The sequence below is a fragment of the Athene noctua genome, chromosome 1, assembly GCF_965140245.1.
Source record: "Athene noctua chromosome 1, bAthNoc1.hap1.1, whole genome shotgun sequence".
NCBI classification, from domain to species: Eukaryota; Metazoa; Chordata; class Aves; order Strigiformes; family Strigidae; genus Athene; species Athene noctua.
The window spans coordinates 61090293-61104779 of NC_134037.1; positions in this window are offsets into that span (position 1 = coordinate 61090293).

The following is a 14487-nucleotide window of genomic DNA, read 5'->3' on the forward strand; positions in this document are numbered from 1 at the left end:
TGGGCATTCCTGGGCATATCTGGATAAATGCAGAAATCTGCATTCTTCTCTCAGTCTTGCAAGACCAGGCTAGTTTTACTTTGGAAGCTACAGAGTGGCTTCACTTAGCTAGTTTGAGATTGGTGGTGTACTAATATATGAGTGCGTGTCTTTTGCAGGCAGCGTTCGTTGCACATATGGTCTGGAGAGGCCAACCTGCAGTTAGGAAAGCACTGAGCCTGAACTAATAAGCCCTGTCTGGCAGTACAATGCAAATTGTATAGACAGGGAGAGGCCCAAACCCAGAGCTTTATGAGGAAGGCAGGACCAGGACCTAAAATGCTGTTGTTTCTTGTTTTCTGTTTCTTTCAGAAATGACTCTGTGCCACAGTAAACATGGCTACAACTCTGCCTGCTAGTTCAGAGTGCTGGCGAAGGGAGCTCACATCTGCCTGCAATCGACTGTGTAGACATATCCTACGTGGCTTCTGTACCGGAGCTGGCTCCTCTCCGGCTAGCTCCAAACAGGGGCAGAGTTCACTTGTGTCTCTTTGCGCCCGCTCCTACAGGCATACTCAAATGAAAGGGGTGTAGGCTTCATGGGCATAAGCCTTTTACTGAGGTGCGAAAAGCATTTTTAGGTCCGGGAGCCATATGAATTCAGTGTAATAGGTTGTAATTGAGCATGTCCTGGCTTGTTTGCACTTTTAATACAACACAGGGTTCATAATTTGACACAGATATATCCCATTCTGTCACAATGGTAGTTTGCCAAGATTTATTCTTTTAACAAGGAACACAGATTCTTTTAATGTCTGAAAGCTAATGAGGAAGGCTTTTCCAAGTGCAATGTGTTTACACAGAAACGCCAATTCATATTTTTCTCTTTTCTTTTCTTTTCTTTTCTTTTCTTTTCTTTTCTTTTCTTTTCTTTTCTTTTCTTTTCTTTTCTTTTCTTTTCTTTTCTTTTCTTTTCTTTTCTTTTCTTTTCTTTTCTTTTCTTTTCTTTTCTTTTCTTTTCTTTTCTTTTCTTTTCTTTTCTTTTCTTTTCTTTTCTTTTCTTTTCTTTTCTTTTCTTTTCTTTTCTTTTCTTTTCTTTTCTTTTCTTTCCTCTCCTCTCCTCTCCTCTCCTCTCCTCTCCTCTCCTCTCCTCTCCTCTCCTCTCCTCTCCTCTCCTCTCCTCTCCTCTCCTCTCCTCTCCTCTCCTCTCCTCTCTTCCCCCCCTCCCCCCACTTTCTCTTTTCAGACAATACAGCTATTTCAGAAGGATGTGGGGACAGATTTGCTCCCAGCTCCCACTCTTGATGTAAGCAACAAAATCGCTCACTTCCTGTACTTTCTGTGAACTTTCTGACAAATAAATGAAGCCATATTTGATACAAACTCATAAACGCTTCTTATATTGCTCTTTGGAAAAGCTGGTAAATCAGCATACAAAAGAGACCTCAGTGCTTTCCCAGTTTATGTTTCCAGAAATAATCTTTCATCCAATATACCAGAAATTGGACTTTATAGTGTGGAACGGTGCCCTTTATTGGAAACAGTGGGTCTGTGATGTTTGTTACTGCATGTCAGGTACTGACAGAGAGACATCTGGATTATGAACCTGTTTTCTTCTTTTAAACTCTTTAATATGTTTACAATGTTATTACATGTTTCTGTACTATTTTGAAAGTCTTTCTTGAATTTCTACCATTCTTTCTCAGAAAGTCCTTCATAGTTTTATCTTCCTGCCATTGCTCTTGCTCTTCTAGGCTGGCTACATCTTGATTTCTGAGTTCTTTCCAAACACCACTGCTTTAAGGATCACCTTCTCTTAGCTCCTGCCATCCAAAACAGCCTTCTTGTATCTCTGCTTCACTGCCTCACCACTTATTCCAAACCTCAACTGAAAGCATAGTTTCTTTTTTTGGCTATACTAATATCAATTCCCTCAGACATTGACCTGTATTTCAGTGCTTTAATATCTTCACCATACAACCCTACTTATTGTAAACCACCATCTTGTAACCTAAATGAAGAAGACTTTTTTGTATAACTGAAATGCCATTTGAACATGTGGCATTTGTTTCAAATTTTTATCCATGTAAATTTTTTAAAAAGATATGTAATGTACATTTGTTAGAGATGTGCTAAGGGGGAAAAAAATTGGCAAGCTTTGGGCTGTTAGGTATGCTCAACAGCCTTTTTTTGGTGGGGGGGTGGGGCGGGTTATCCAACTCCTTGCTTCTTGCTCTGTCAGCAAGTCTGAAGATTTCAGAAAGAACTGGACCATATCCTGTGCGGGAGGAAAGACAACAGTATTTCTGACTTTATGGGGGTGACAGAAAATTTCTTTTTGGTTAATGAAAAGCGGGGCCTTCTAGTGCCAAATTGAAATTATCTGGCTATAGTATATGGATGGTGGTGGGAAAGTAATGATATGATACTCAGCATGTGTCTAGGCTTGTTCCCTTAATGTCTTAATACTAAATGCTATTGTACAAAACCTCCTTGTTCAGGAATTGTGCAGGTATCTTATTTAAATATGGGTGGGAGATTTATAGAATAAGTTAAGTGAAGAAACAGACAATATTTCACAGAACAGTGGAAACTCACTGAGAGTATGCATTTCTGAGGATTGTGTATGATAATGATACTCAGACGAAGAAAAATTCATCAGTATCAGATGATGTCACTTCATATGCTGGCATTAGGAAAAAGAATTTATGTAATTAGAAATAGACTTTGATTCTGAAGTCCAGTTTCAAAAAATAATTGGGGTACCTGGGAACTTAAATTTGACTGAGAATTGATAGGGCCTGTGTTTCTTGGAAATGTATGTACCTTACACATTTCTGTTTCATCATTATTGGAATGAAGCTGAATGCCAACTAGGTCAGGGGAACTTCAACAGCTTAACTGATGCATCTAAAGGGATTTCAGGGTGGTCTAAATAAAAATAGCAGAAAGACAGTCAAAGACTAAATTAACTTGTTAAGAATACTGGAAATTTCATAGGCCTGTATTCATTGCTTTACAACAACAAAACTGCAGCATTTCTGCAGTTATAGAAAAAAAAGTTGTCTTTGAAAAAGAGAAATGTATGTGATGGGATGAGAGACAAAAACTGCTGTGCAAGGAACATCACTTATGATAAACCCGAGGTGGTGAACAAATTTTGGAGGTGAGTTTAGAGGAAACTAAGACATCTGATCTGTATTTGTCTCTTTTGGAAGATCTTTCCTACCAACTCTAACACTAGGGTCCTTCGTGAAGTTGACGTTATTCAACGTTATTACACTGCCCTTTTCTCATGTGGTTTGGAGCAGGTCCAGATGACACCATGGCATAACCATCTCAGAGTGAGTCAATACCTGACGTCTCAGCATGTGAACAGAAGCATGTCCGTAGTCAGTGGTTTGTGCTGAGATAGCATGGACTATTAATAGTGTGAACCAGAAAAAAAGGAATACCTTTGTAAAAAATAAAAATAGTGCAATTCTTCTTGGGAACAATTCAGATATTGACATTTTTGGTCAGTGAATGCAGTTTCATGTTGTTTCCACACACTGTTCATATATTTGTTCAAAGATTTCTCTGGAGTCTGATTCAAACACAAATTAGTGGCTCTTGTCAAACACTATTTGAGCTGCTGAAGCCTGTCATCTGAGCAGATCTGGCTTTGGGTATTATCCCGGTTTGAGAAGTCACATCCTGATGCCAAGGGTCTCACAGTGGCACATGGGGTGTGGTCCTGGGCTGGAGGGGACCATGAAAACCTTCAGTGAGGTGGACCGGACAGGTATTCCAGCTCCAGTCCTCTCCTTAGGCAGTGCTTGCAAACCTCGCCAAGCTGGACAGGCAGGCATGTGACTCTGTGAGGAGCCACCTCTGCATCCTCAGACTACATGTCCACTTTCAGGGTTAAAACAGTGTAGTTTCTGGGGCCCATCCTCAGTGTGTTTTTCAGTGCAAGTTACAACGCAGTGTTTTGCAGGGTGGCAGTATGGGCATCTCTGTTAGGTTTCAAAGGTGATTCTGGAACAGAATCATAGAATGGTTTGGGTTGGAAGGGGCCTTAAATATCATCTGGTTCTAACCCCTGTGCCATGGGCAAGGACACCTTCCACTAACCCAGGCTGCTCAAAGCCCCAAACAACGTGGTCTTGAACACTGCTAGGGAGGGGACAGCCACAGTTTCTCTGGGCAACCTGTTCCAGTGTCTCACCACCCTCACGGGAAAGAATTTCTTCCTTATATTTAAACAAAATCTACCCCCTTTCAGTGTAAAACCACTACCCCTCTTCCTATCCCTATGCTCCCTGATAAAGAGTCCTTTGCCGTCTTTTTTATAAGCCCCCTTAAAGTGCTGGAAGGCTGCTATAAAGTCTTCCCCAAGCCTTCTTTTCTCTAGGCTGAACAACCCCAACTCTCGCAGCCTGCCCTCATAAGGGAGGTTCTCCAGCCCCCTGATCATCTTCATGGCCTCCTCTGGACCCACTTTAGCATTTCCATGTCCTTCTTATGTTGGGGGCCCCAGAGCTGGACACAGGACTCCAGGTGTGGTCTCACAAGAGCAGACTAGAGGGGGAATCCCCTCCCTTGACCTGCTAGCCACACTTCTCCTGATGCAGCCCAGGACACAGTTGGCTTTCTGGGCTGTGAGCACACATTGCTGGCTCACAGTCAGTTTTCCATCCACTAATACCCCCACATCCTTCTTCCCAGGGCTGCTCTCAATCCACTCACTGCCCAGCCTGATTTGTGTTTGGCATTGCCCCAACCCATGTGCAGGACCTTGCACTTGGCCTTGTTGAACTTCATGAGGTTTGCATGGGCCCATCTCTCAAGCCTGTCAAGGCTCCTCTGGGTGGCATCTTCCTTCCCTCCAGCATGTTGACTGCACCATACAGCTTCATGTCATCAGCAGACCTGTTGAGGGTGCACTCAATTCACTGTTCATGTCACCAAATGATATGTTAAACAGTGCTGGTCCCAACACTGACCCCTGAAGAATGGCACTCATCACTGCTCTCCACTTGGAAATCGAGACATTGACCACAGATCTTTGAGTGCAATTCTTTGTGTCCATCAGACCAATGCTGGGTGCCTGTTCTGTGGGGCTCCCAGTAGGCCAGTAATGTCCCAGCCTGCTGAGAAAACACAGCACATTGAGACCACTGATCTCCCAAAGAGAGAGCAAACCTCCCACCCACCCCAAATTCCTGTCTGAGCTAGCTGGGAGATAAAAATCTTACAAGATGAGGTGGGACCCCCTTTCTTTCCCCTGCAGTGCAGAGGACAACTTGGCACAGGTACAAATCAGGTTTCAAAGCTCTGCTACCACAATCTGGAGGGCGGTTCAGATGGAGGCTTCCTTCAGGTTCAATGTCGTGCAGCATGTGCCTGTGTGTGGCAGGAGTCTGTCCCAGTGTTAGTAAGTACACTTTCTATCTTGAGAGAATCAGAACAAAACCTCATATTTTTTCATACAAATTTTTTCCAGAGTAAATGATCTGCAGGCATTTACCCAGAATATCATTAACACAGAAAAGGAAGCTGAGTTTATTGTGCCCAAATGTTACACTGGTGTTTACAGGAATTCTGATCTTTATATTTCTTGCTAAACATAATCTATTTTGTGTATGTTATAGTAACCCTGTCTGGGACTTTAAATAATAACAGAAGACTATAAAAGCTAAAATTTCTTTTTTCAACTCATTAGATGCATTTATAGATTTAGAATATTCTGTATACTCCATTTTCTACTTCAATATACAAAAATTAAAAGCCTTAGAATTTAACTAGAAACACAGAACTAAACAATGTTTTGTTTATGGCCTGCATTGTATTAACATTGTTGCTTTTCATTATAGGGTGATGCTGGGGAAATGATGAATTTTGTTGACAGTGTTATCAATTATGTACTTTCAAAATAAAGCTTTACATTTTATTACTAATGGGGGAAAAAATGTGGGCCAAATTTGACTCATGTAGCTTGAATGAATCCCTAGCGTCATCAGATTTACGTCAAGGTTGGGCTGGGTTGACTCTCCACTCGCTGAGTAGAAAAATTCAGAATTTTGGCACTTAATTAGGAGAAACACACAAGCATTTAAACGCTGCTCTTAACTAGGATTAGGCGGTGAGCTCCAAGTTCAGTGTGTGCAGTGGGCAGAAACGGATATCAGGAGGTTCCTACTGCAGGGGTTAGTGACTAATCAGACCCTGAGGCTGGCCCCTCCTCAGTAGGCTGAGGTAAAACAGGGTGTGTGACAGATTTTCCTTGCCCAATTAGCACAGGAAAAACACAGATTGCTCTACTGTAAGAATTTTACCTCAGAAGAATTATTTTGCAGGACTGAAAGAGTTTTGCAAGATCCCTCAGCCCCATACCTAGACAGCCAGGAGTGCTTCCTGATGCCTGTCAGGGACACGAAGTGTTTCCATCCTGGTACCTCTCATGCCCTGGTTTCCAAAGGAAGAAAAATGCAGAAATGTGTGCTGGAAATATGATCTGGGCTGGTTCACAATCCTGGTGGTTGGGGACAAGGTGGGAAGCGCTGAGGAGGGCACCAATGTACAGCATGTGCACTCTGTTATGTAAAACCTGTCATAATCCACCCAAACGAGTGGTATATTCTGAGTCCACCATTGCAAAAAAGGTGGTAGATCCAGAAATTCACCTTTCGGAGAGCTGGAAACCTATACTTAGTTTCCAGTCTGGATTTCTTAATGGCTGGCTCATATCTCTTTGTTCTTATGCCAGCTCATTGTCTTTAATCTTAAAAAGCTCTTTCCCTTTTCTGGTGTTTATCTTCCAGCTGTATTTACAAAGAGTGACTGTATCCCCTCTCAGGATTGGATCTGCTTGGCTAAATAAGCCACTGTCTTTTAATTTCCTCTTGTAAAATAAACTCTCCATTGCTTGGATCATCCCAGCAGCCATTTCTGCACCTGTTCTGGAATTAGTTCCCTTTCCACCAACGTGGGTGACCCAAACAGCCAACAGTACTTGAGGATTCACAAGGGCTTTGTATTGGTGAGTTTCATACTCCTAGAAACACCTTGGTGGATTCATTCTCAAATAACATTGCCTTTTTTGTAAGTGCATCCTGTGACTGACTGGTATATGCAGATTTTTCACTGCCAAAGAGTTTGAGTCCAGAAGTTCACAGTAGCCCTCAAGCTTTTAAGCTCCAGTTACGTGATCCCAACTTTCAAAAAAGTACAGCTAAACGCCCAGTTGCAGAGTGTGAATGAAAGCAGCCAAAGAGCAAATGCCTTATTTATGATATCAAAATCTCTTCCAGTGTCATGTTAGATCTGGCAGCATTTGCATTGTGGAGATGGAATTTTTTTCTCTAACCATGGTGTTAAACAAAAACTGAGATGATGGTATTAATTAAGCAATAAAGCAATGCCAAATCTGTGTGGGACGTAGGTAGTTTTAAAAGGATTAAGTGCTTTATAAATAAAGTACATCTGGAAAGTAAAGCTTCTGGTACCCCGGCAAACTCCCTCCCACCCATTGAATTCCTTCTCAGCTGCGCTTGCTTGCCTCAACCAAAGTAAGCCAGCAGCAGGCTTGCCTCCCATCGTTTTGCACTTTCTCATCACTGTAATCCAAATTTCAGGGATACCTGTCTTGTGCAGTGTCTCAGGACATTTGATATTTTTTAGGATTATTTTTGCTAAAGGTTTCTCTGCATGTGTATGTGTGTGTGTGCTTAAATAGAGGACATTTCAGGTCAGCCAGTGGGTTCCTTAACTACTTCAATCTGTGTCTCAGTGGTAATATTGCTCATATAAAATTGTTTGTTATTGCTCAAAATTTCAATATCTTTCATGCGATGATGGATTTAAAAGCAAAATATTGTTATTCAGTTAAACAAAACATGACCAATATTTTCTCAAGGTGTTACATCTATTACAGAGCTGAGTCACAAATATCCACAATATAAACAAATCTGGAATGCCTTTTTTTAAATTTACAAGTCCTTTTGGACTTGTACCTTCTTTATAATCTGTTAGAAATCCAAATTCATGCTTAGTACCATATGTACCATAGAAGAATCTTTGTTGGAATTTACTTCCCATCCAATATCACAACACATATGTTACACGACACAGAAAAAATGTGTAATATTTCATTTTCCCCTCATTGTGGCCCCATGCTTTCTTTGCCTTTTTTTTTTTTTTTTTTTTCCCCCCCTTCCAGAATGTAACTCAATATACCAAATATTGGAAAAGTAGTTGCCACTTGATAAAGAAAAGCAGCATAAATGAAACCTCCAATATTCTTTCAGTTATAGATGTGCTAAAATATTTGTATTAAGAAAGGAGTCTTAATATCTGCCATTATGGCAATGACCTAAGCAGGAGGGAAGAGTGTGAGTGTGTGTTTGTGTGTGCATATGTGTATTTGTCTCTTGTACAAGTATGTATATACATGGTTGGAATGGAAGACTCTGCCATTTCCCTGCTGGCTTCTTATTTAGCCAAAGTTGTCACAGAGAGGATGAAGTTTCTTCTGCAAAAAGAATAATTCAGGTCTTATTACCAACAGTAATAATAGTTGCTGGTATTAAAAACTACTAAAATATGGTCTGGAAAGAGTAAAAATAAATAAAAGATCATATAATAGGGGTGCTAGCTGCCCATGCCAGGAGGAAATTGCTTGGCAAAGAAAATATCTGAAATCCTTTAAAAGCTGTTTTGTGTACCAGTTTCAGAGTGATGCTGGCCTGACTTCCAGCTGACTAATGGCAGCTCCATGGAGAGTAACATCAGTGCCCATTCCTTACTTATTACCAATAATATATCACTTGGAAAATAAACAGAAAGATAAATGACAGGACAGATGTCTAATGAGGCAGAGGTTAAGGAGTGTTAAACTGTGCTGGACACCATCCGACGTGCCGGTGTTAAATTATGCTGAATGCCCTGAGCTCCCTCCCCAAAAAGGTCAATGCTCTGGGTATGTTCCTGGATGATTTATTAAATCAAAGAATGGCCCACATGCCTATCTCTCTGGGAGGTGAGCAGCTTGCAACATTGTCAACCGCAGCCCCATAATAACCCAAATTTAAACATCACTGAAGTCAATCCGTCTTCATCACTTGCTCCATTGCAAGCCCTCCTCTGCCTTGTTCTCACCAGCCAGCCATGACATGGAGTATTGTTCTTCATATAGGTCCCTGTAGCTATTTTAGAAGCCTGTGGTGTTCTCCACTAAAGTTAGAAACCCCCTGAAAATGGCTGTTTCTTTTGGATCAGGTCAGACTGGCTCAGTTTCTGCTATTTCCCTGTTGTGGGTGGCTGAGTAGATGGTATTTTCCTGTCCTGTATTTGTAGGTTAGGTGCAAATATGGTATTTATAAAGAAAATAGTTTAATTTTCTGTTTGATATTTAATTACAGCAGAATAAGCTAGCTTTATCCTTCATGCCTGGAGAATTAGATTCCCTTTACCTAAAATCTTTCTGAAGTGAGTCTCGCAGGATGCCACCACAGGAATCCATCTGTATTGCCTGCAGTGCCATCTCTACCGATGAGCAATGAGATATTTGTTGTAGTTGGTGTGAATAATAGTGGTTTCTGTACTTCTTCCAGTTGGTGTCCACTCTTTCAGCTTCTTTTTTTTTTTTTTTTTTCTACCTCATTATCTACTTTCTGCTCAATGGAAAAGTGATAGATAACTAGAATGCATCTTTGGTGCTTTTGAGGTTGCATAGCCTTATAAAATTTTCTCCCCATTCCTGTTTCTTAAGGTATACTATAGAACTCACCAACATGTCCAAGTTACTAGAGCTTGTGGAGGAAGAGAAGCATATCCTTGTATAAGACTTCAGTTCTCCACCTGCAGAGCAGGCATGCAGAGGGTCACCTCTTCCACCTTCTGTCTGCATCCTGACACAGCCAAGGTGAAAGGAAGGATACTGGTGAAGGAGTGGGGTATCAGGAGCCAGTTTTCACTACTTTTCCAAACAACTCTTTTGAGAAGCTGGAGGTCTCATGTGGTGCAGTCATTTTAAAAACATGTTAACTTGAGCTGTTTCACAAATACTGAGCATAAATATGGTGGCCAAGGGTGAGCAACTTTCCTCTTCGAAGAAATCCTAGACACTGCCTGTTAGCAGATGCTGTGGATACCCCTAGCCATTATTCAACAGAAGGGCAGCAGAAAGGTATATGTTCTGCCCCTTGCTTGCCTTTTCTTCTGGGCTTTTAGTATAATTTGCCACTGAAACTGGTGTGAATTTTGTACGAAAAGAGTCACAATGGTGGCTCAGTGCTCTGTGTGTGTTTTCTGCTGACCAGAGGGACTATCTCATAAACAGGGTGCGGGCTCCTGACAGCCGCTGGAAGTGCTTCCCAGAAGGGAGTGGGGACTTTCCAGATGGACAAAGTGATTTATTACCGGAATAACTCAGAGGGGTGTGACTTAACAACTGTTATAATTGAAAAATGGGACCAAAGGCACAGAACTTGTTAGAAATGCTTGGACTGAAGTTCTGATAACACATTGTTGCCAATAATGCTGTATTTTTCCTGGCTTTCTGCTTTATTGGTCACAGGATCACAGGGCATCTCTGGGAAGGTAGAGGAGGATGAGGGATGTCTTAGATGTATCAGATCTAAGATATGGAGTGTCAGATAACTTGATGTGTGGTGGAGAAGACAAAAGAAGGACTCAGAAACATATCAGAAGACAATTTTCTTCTAAGTCAGTACCTACAGAAACTTTTCTTGAAAAATGTGCAGGAAAACTGGTACAAAAACCTTTTAATCTGATCAGTTACCCAATTTAATTCCTCAGAAGCTCATATGAGCTGAACAGCGATACCAAGTTTACCAAAAAAAAGGATGAAGAAACGAAATCAATAAAGGCTTCCTCTAGGATAAGAGAGAGCCTAACTTTCATATTTATCAGTCAACTCGAGATTAATATGACTACTGAAATCCTAGGAGGTCATCCACACTGAAAGTAAAAGCACATTAATCCTTCCTTCGAAATGGACCACAAATTGTGCTTAGTTCTTATGCAAATAGGCAGACTTGGGTGGATTAAGGAAAGGTAATCACCTAAAGGCTAAGCACATTATTCTCTTAGTTGCCTGACTCTAGAAACAGGTGTTACTCAGCCATGCTAATGGAAGACCTACAAGCCCTAAGTAGTCAGCAACCCCTCGCTTTGCTTTTCCTGCCTTCAACCTTTTGCTCATTTTTCTTTCTTGCTTGTGAAGCAGGTTTCTTTGCGCAGCATGCCTTCAAGTTTTTCAAGGCTAAGGTAAGTGAAATCACCTCAACCCACTTTGGCCCATCTCCAGGCAATAAGACACTTTCTTACCCTTGTTTCTCTGATTTTATTCCCACTAAAAAAACCCCGCAGATAGTGCATCATTTAAAGTCAAAAGACATGAAGTAGGATTTATATTCTAATGGCCACCAAGAGGGAATCTTGCTAGTGTCAGAGGTCGAATACTTATGTCAAGAACACTTTATTCAGTAGCAATAAAAAATTCATCCATGCACCAATAAAAAAGCCCTCTGGGCCTTCATACAGCTGCGGGTATTATATGTGTTCCTCTATACGAGAACAATAAGTATTTGCCTGTGTTTTGTTCCACATGGGCTTTATGATTCTGCAACCTTTTTGAGTTTTCAATGAAAAAAAGATTAGATGGGGCCAGTTGAGCAATAGCAATTCTAGTTGCAATCTCAGTACTTTAAGTCTTTTCCAAAAAAGTGATTTAGAGGCAGTCAACAGATTTGAGTGTCGTCCAGTTTTGGGATACAGGTCATAAACATTGACACATCATAATGGTATGGTGAACTATTATAATGGCGCCCGGTAGCATGGCTGCAGCTAAAGAGCTGTCAGCAATTCAGAGTTGTGTAAAGAAATTCTGAGCATGAAGTACAATGGGTGAATTTTGGCTTTATGCCTGTGTCATCAAACAGCAAAAAAGCACTTCTAAAGAGTTCAGTTTCTCTGGACGTATTTTTTCTCTCCTTTGTTGCCAAAAGGGGAGCTATTATTTTAGTGAAAAATACTTTCCTCTCTCTCTCTCTCTCTCTTTCTTTCTTTCTTTTGAGAAGGAGAGCCAGTGTCATACTATAGCACTGGAGCTGAGGACAGGAGGGTAGAAGAGGGTGAAAGAGTAAAGCGTGCTGTCTGCTTGGAGAGGCAAAACTTTAGCAATGTAATCATTATCACTCTGAGCACTTGTAAATAAGAAAACAGGATGCCCTGTATTAAGAATATCAGAAAGAAAACCTGCTAGCGTAGCTTGCCATACAAAAAGACCAATTGTCTGGTGTCTCACATGAAATGTATTTCAGTTACTTAGAGAGAATAAAGGAGAATGAAAGATTTGATTTTGATTTGGAAAATCCTCATTTAGGTGTAATTTCCTAGAGATGTTCATGTATGCACTTCAGTGACAGTTCGAGATTGAGTCACTATTAATTTAATTGAAAAGAATTCAAATATTTCTGTAGAGAAGGTGAGGTCAGTTCTACACAGATACTAGTTTCTTTATGGTCCAAATTCGCGAGAGGAACAGAGAGTGTTTACCTGTGGTGGTCTTTCTGTTTAAGAAGAACAAATTATGTTCTGGGGTCACCACTAATAAAACTCTCAGCAGCCTTTTCAGTTGTTATTGCATGCAGAGATTACTTGGAGAAGGTATGTAAATTATATAGTTGTGTTCATGCCTGATGGGGGGTACTGCACCTTCTTTAATCAAGGCAAATAAATTGCTATAACTTTGGGAGGTGCCTCCCTTTTCATTAAAAGAAGTAAGTTAGTGGGATCACTGAGTTTTTCGCCTTTCCATTTACATCTTGAAATCTGATCATCTTCTTCTCATAGAAGTAGATGGAAAAAGTCCTATTGACTGTAACACTAGAGTTTTTTTCCTGGGGAGAAAGAGTGCCTTCTTGCTTAATTCTTAACTAGTTTTTGTACCCAAAACTATAAATCTTTCAGTCCCAGTTTCCTGACACACTCAAGTGGAAACCGAAAATATCCTTATTTTAACTTTTATTACATATCAAATTTTGCAAAGGTTTCTCTGCCAACACAAATGACTACAGGTTGGGAAGCAAGACTGTGAAACGGCTGAAAGCTGGTGATATTCACTTAATGAGCAGTACAGTCTTGCTCTGAAATGCATTTCTAATAGTAGAATTCAAATCACATACTTGTAAGGCTGTTGAAAAAAAAAAAAAAAAGAAAGAAAAAGAGTCCAAGTGAGAATTTTCACAGTTCCAATTAGCAGTTTCAGGACAGATCTACACTTGTGTGATCATTCAGATTGTTTGGACTAAAAGCTGTCTTGTGGGCTGTTTATTCATATTTAGGGAGGGATTTTGTCTATCTTTTGTTTATTTCCACATATTTAAAATAATCTCCTTTATTTTCTGTGGCCCACAACAATCACTTTGTAGTATCAGGAAGCAGGAATTATGAGGAAGGACATGGCAATGGTCTTTCGAGCATCTTTTGTGCTCAGCAACAGTTCATGTCTCACTCTGATTTTGTTATGAGATCAGTTTAAAGATGATCCATCTGTAAATGATTACCTGGTCATGCAAGCTGGAGAGTCAAAGGTGCTTTGTCCATAGTGTTAAACAAATAAATCACTTGGATTGTTGAAATAAGCCTGAAGATATTTTATACAAAGTAGAACAGTCTCCAAAGAAGCAGGATTAAAACTTCCCACCTGACAGGACTCTACAGGCAGCTGCTCAGGCCACTCATTGGAGTGGTGGGTGGTTACAGTTCATATTCCAGGAGGGACTCAATCCTTCAATGATTTTTTTTTTTTTTTAGTTGCCTTGGGAGGAAAGGAAAACAACCCAGCAAAATTAAATTTAAGCACAATTGTCGGTCGTCTTTTCCATTTCTCTGCTGAATCAAAGGTTAAGTCATCTCCAAGGATCTCCGTGTGACCAGGCAAGGGAATGTATACTCCATTTCTGGCATGGTGTGCATTTTGTTGTGAGTGGAAGGGAAAGCTGCTGGGCCTTCAGTTCAGTAGCACCTTAAAACATGAATTTGGGGATCTATTGTGTACTTAAACAACTGGTTCAGTACATTACTCAGTTGAGACTATAGCCTCTGCAAGACCAGTGTTTTTGTATCTCTAAAGAGAAAATAGTGTTTATTGGTTGTATTTTACAGGTGCACTGCAGATTAAACTCAGACCCTAAAGAAGCTTGAGATCTGGGAGAGACACTGCAGACAGGACAGAATACTATTAAAAACATCTTTTTTTGATAACTTTTGGCCGTAGCTTCACTGTTTTTACAATGTATTGCTTTTATTTGTCCAAGTCCCATAATAAGGAATAAGATGCTTGCACCATTAAATCTGACAGCTCTGCATAATTTGGCAAGGATTTGGAATGACCATATGAATCAAGAACAAATGTTTTTGCACCTTGGAATAAGAAAATACTCAGGGCACTGAGTGGAAAGATATTGAATGTTTTCCTTTGGCACTATGCATTTCCAA